Source organism: Scyliorhinus canicula, chromosome 11 (assembly GCF_902713615.1).
Source record: "Scyliorhinus canicula chromosome 11, sScyCan1.1, whole genome shotgun sequence".
NCBI classification, from domain to species: domain Eukaryota; kingdom Metazoa; phylum Chordata; class Chondrichthyes; order Carcharhiniformes; family Scyliorhinidae; genus Scyliorhinus; species Scyliorhinus canicula.
The window spans coordinates 40,884,797-40,890,052 of NC_052156.1; the positions used below are offsets into that span (position 1 = coordinate 40,884,797).

General features: G+C 43.6%; 1 pseudogene; it reads right to left on the minus strand.

The window, feature by feature from the left end:
• Window positions 1-4,137: 4,137 nt before the first annotated feature.
• On the minus strand, window positions 4,138-4,732 carry LOC119973645 (annotated as a pseudogene).
• Between the last annotated feature and the right edge of the window lie 524 nt (window positions 4,733-5,256).

The window sequence follows — 5,256 nt, forward strand, 5'->3', positions numbered from 1 at the left end:
GAGCAAACAAAACATCAAATTCAATCTGAATGGCCCAACCCAATATTGAACATGTTATAATCAATTTTTGTTTGCACATCTTAGGCAGAGCTGAACCACTATTTGTCACACAATATTTATGGATTAGGAAGACCATTCAGATCATCATAATTCAATTATGCAGAACAAACCCGATCTTCCTCCATTGCTTAATCTAATTGTTTCTTAAATGATTTTTTTTACCTCCATCACTGTGCTTGGAAATCCATTCCAAGTGCTAATCACTCCCTGTCTGAAGAGGAACCTCCTGATATTAATCCAAAAATTATCTTTTTATAGTTTGAACCTGTATATCTTGTCCTACTCGCACTGTTTAATGTAATGTTAAGGGTTAATCTTTTACATACCTTGAACTATTTTATACACTTCGATAAGATTACCTCTCAGATGCCAAATCTCTCCAGACTGTCTTCATAAGAATAGATCCTTTTGCATCTCAAACCAGACCTGGAAACAATACTCAAGAGATGGTATGACCAGAGAACGAAGCAGTTTGATCACAATTTTGTCCGATTTGTATTATATAGCTGTTTCTTTGTGGATCAATATTCTACCTCAGATGCTGGAGATCTGGGGAGAAAAAAGGTGCTAGAAACTTCAACAGATCTGGCAACGCCTAGGCCCAACCATTTTCAGCTGCTTCATCAATGACCTTCCCTCCATCATTGCCATAAGTGGGGTTATTTGCTAATGACTTCACAGTGTTCAGCACCGTTTGCAACTCCTCAAAAATAAAAGCAGCTCACATGGAATTGCAGCAAGACCTGAACAGTATCTGATGAGTGGCAAGTAACATTTGTGCCACACAAGTGCCAGGCAATGACCATCTTCAATGAGATAATCTAACTACCATCCCGTGACATTCAATGGCTTTACCATCTCTGAATCCCCTACTACCAACATCCTGAGGGTTACCATTGATGAGAAACTGAACTGGACTAGCCATATTAATACTTTGGCTACCAGGGCAGGCCAAAGGCTAGGAATCCGATGGCTAGTAACTCACCTCCTGAGCCTCCAAAGCCTGTCCACCATCTACAAGGCCCAAGTTAGGAGTGTAATGGAATACTCTCCCCTTGTTTGGATGAATGCAGCTTCAACAACTCTCAAGAAGCTCAACCCTATTCAGGAAAAAATAGCCCGCTTGATTGGCACCGAATTCATAAACATTTACTCACCCCATCACCGACGCACAAAGGCAGCGGTGTGTATCATCTACGAGATGCACTGCAGAATTTGCGAAGCCTCTTTAGATAGCACCTTCCAAACCCTCGACTACTACCATCTAGAAGGACAAAGGCAGCTGACACATGGGAGTTCTCCCAGCCACAAACCACCCTGACTTGGAAATATATCACTCTTCCCTCACTGTCACTGGGTCAAAGCCCTGGGAACTTCCTCTCTAACAGCATCAGGAACTCAGTTCAAGAAGGCATCTCACCACCACCAACTTCTCAAGGGCTATTACGGATGGGCACTAAATTCTGGCCGAGCCCGTGATGTCCACATCCCAAGAATAAATGTTTTGGAGAGAGAAACATAGGGTGGGATTCTGAGGCCGCACCCACCGGCAACTGGAAATTCCCACCCGAGGTCAACGGACCTTTACATGGTCCCCATCCGTCCGTGGTGATGTTGTAGCAGGAGCAGCCGAAGTATCCAGCCCATAGCTGACATTTACAGTCCAATATGATACATAGTGAGAACTGAAGAAAGATAGGGATATGATGTGTTTCATGCTGTTGAAAAAGAGGAGGGGGCAGGCGGAACAAAAGAGAGTAGGTCACAGATAGATTAAAGGACAGGGGAGAATAAATGCCAAAGGTATCATGGAACAAAAGGCAAATGGGGTGGCAATAATAGTATTCAAAACACAAAACATTGGTCCAGAGTAGACGTTTATAGCAGAATAAAGATCAGCTCCATCTGAAATCAAAATACCAGAATAAAGATCAGCGCTGTGTGAAAGCAAAATAGCAGAGTAAAGATCAGCGCTGTGTGAAAGCAAAAAACATGAAAACAAAATACAGAGTGGCACTTGGGGGAACAAAATTCAAAATGTGGGACGGAGTTCATGCTCTGAAGTTCTTGATCTTAATGTTGAGTCTAGGAGGTAGTATAGTGTCTAATGGGAAGCTGAGGTGCCGTTCCCTCAGCTTGTGTTGGGCTTCACTGGAACACTGTAATAGGCTGACGTCAGAAATGTGAGAATGAGAGCAAGATCGTGAATTGAACTGACAAGTAATCAATTGGCCAGGATCATGCTTGGGGGCTGAGCGAAAGTGTTCCGCAAAGAGATCACCCAACCTGCATTTGGTCTTTCTAATGTAGAAGGGACTGTATTGTGAGCAGTGAATGCAGTAGATTAAATCACTCCTTCACCTATTGGTGTTTGGGGGAACCTGGACAGCGAGGAGAAGGTAAAGGGAAAGATGGTATACCCCATTCATTATACACGAGGGTGCCATGGGAAGGGGATGAGGTGTTAGGGCTGATAAGTGGTGTGGACCAGGGCGTTGCAAAGGGAATGGTCCCTTTGGAATGCTGGTAGGGAAGTTATGGGGCAGATGTGTTTGGTGGTGGCATTATGCTGGATTTGGTGGAAATGGCAGAGGCAGAAAGTGAGGACAAGGGGAATCCCATCACGATGCTGGGAGGGAGGGGAATGGGTGAGGGCTGAAGTGCAGAAAATGTGTAAGACATGGCTGAGGGTCCTGCCAACTGTGGTTGGCAGGAATCCTTGGTCGAGCAAAAGGGAAGAAATGTCAGAAGCACTGTTGTGGAAGGTAGCATCATCAGAACAATTGTAATAATAATAATAATAATCACTTATTGTCACAAGTCGGCTTCAGTGAAGTTACTGTGAAAAGCCCGGAGTCACCACATTCCGGCGCCTGTTCAGGCAGGCTGGTATGGGAATTGAACCTGCGCTGCTGGCGTTGTTCTGCATTACAAGCCAGCTATTTAGCCCACTGTGCTAAACCAGCCCCCAGCAGAGATGGAGAAACTGAGAGAATGGAACGGGGTCCTTACAGGAGGTGGGTCTTGTAGCCAAGCTAGCTGTGGGAATCGGTGGGTTCGTAATGAGGTCAGTCTATCACCAGATGGAGACAGAAAAGTCAAGGGAGGAAAGGGCAGTCGGAGCTGGACCATGTGCAGGTGAAAGGTGGAAATTGGAAGCAAAATTGATGAACCTTTCCAGTTTCAGACTAACATAGCGGCACTGATAGGATTCATCAATGTACTGGAAAAGTTGATGGAGGTATTTCATCATTGTGTTGGGGTTCTTTGGGGCCTGACTGTTCTCCCAGAGGACGCTGCTCAAGACTGTAATTTGGTAAAATCATTGCTCTTAACTTTTTTTTCCACAAGTTTATTATTTGTGTGGATATTCTGTTTTGCAACAGCGTAAGCAAAATTATCAAAGCACAGATTTGCTTTTCCCCTCAGAAAGGAAACTAAATTTTGACCATCATATTCTTAAAACATATTTTGCACATGGGGTTCCGAGCGAGCATAGAAAGAAATGCATTATGTTCACGGTATCTCATGTCCATTGGTCAGGAATGCCTCATTTGGAAGGTTGCACCATTATATCCAGGTCACTCTGCACTGATGACAATCTGTACCCACTTTACACAGACTGCAAAAATAATTGCCAACTGCAAGATAATGTCAGTTTTATTAAAAAAGTAGTGATGCCTATCATGTTCTAACATGAGAAGTTAGCAATCACGTAGTGACATAAGATCTACAAAAACCACCAGCAAAGAAAATGGGATGAACTGCATGACACAAAAAATCCTCACTGCCTTTGCCATTGGAAATTTCACATAAAATATTAAATAGGCAATCATAGTCCATCATTCTGGAGCCCCTCCCTTGGAAGGCTGTGTCTTTAAAAAAATCAGCTACCTACAATTAAAACAGTACAAGGCCTGGCTACGCAGTGTAAAAATGCAACATTAACTATACACAGTTTTGTACAAATTCTTTCCATCTAGGCTATTGATCCAAATTACAAATCAGTTCACTTTTCCTATCTTTGCAAAAAAAAATCAAGCTTAGACAAAGATTTTTTTTAACATCTGGATTTATTTAATCGTCTTCCTCATCATTATCCTCTTTTTCCTCATCACCTAACTCCTCTTCATCGTCCTCCTCTTCTTCCTCCTCCTCTTCTTCTTTGTAGCCTGAGCTGGCTTGGCAACAAGTTTATTACCAGCTTCACCCTTGCACTTGGCATGATAGGCTGCAACCTCCTTTTCATACTTCTCCTTTAACTTGGATGCCTTCTGCTCATATGGTAGTTTATCCTTGGGTTGCACCATAGGCCACATCTCTCCCAGCTTCTTTGACATCCCCAATGGACATTCCTGGAGATTGACTCTTGATCTTTGGACATTTCTCAGAGCAGAAAATGAAAAATGCTGATGGTAGTCTCTTGGGGGCATTTGGATCCTTCTTCTTATCCCCCTTTTGACGGACATCTCCCGATCATTGCCAAGTCTTTAAACTATGACTTCTCTTTTCTTGACATGGTCATCCAACTTCATAAACATTTCTTTGAGAACTCTGCAAAGTTGATGCTGGCTTCAGCGTGTTCCTTCTTGTGCTCCTCTTGACAAGCCTGCGCAAAGTATGCATGGGAGGATATCTTGCCCCGAGGCTTATTGGGATCTCTTCAAACCATGGCTGGTGCGTGTCGGGCTCACACTACACAAGGTGTCAATGGACTACCCATTGCTCTTTATTTGCAGCCAGATGTATAAAGGGACCTCGGCACGAGATTAGAACTTCTGCTCCCTCCAGATCCCTGTTACTCAATCATGTGCTGTTACATCATCACTGCATCAACAGTATGTGCACCTGATGTTAACCCTTTACTCTTCAAGAAGGGACCTGAGTGTCAATGTTCCACATACCCCACAAAAAGATTTGCATCACTGGGCCCATGGGGTACCCATTGACACATCTTTTTATTTGAAGGAAGTGAGTCAAGCTAAATGAGAAACTGTTCAATGTGTGAACAAGTTTAACCAGACTGAGGAAGGTGGTGGTGGATGGGGATTGTTCAGGTCTCCATTCAAGGAAGAAGCAGAGAGCCCTCAGACTGTCTTCCTCAGTGATGGAGGAGGAGAAGGATTGGAAACCACAGTGAAGAGACACCCGTTAGGGTCAGGAAAGTGGAAATTAAAGGAATGACTTAGTGCATGA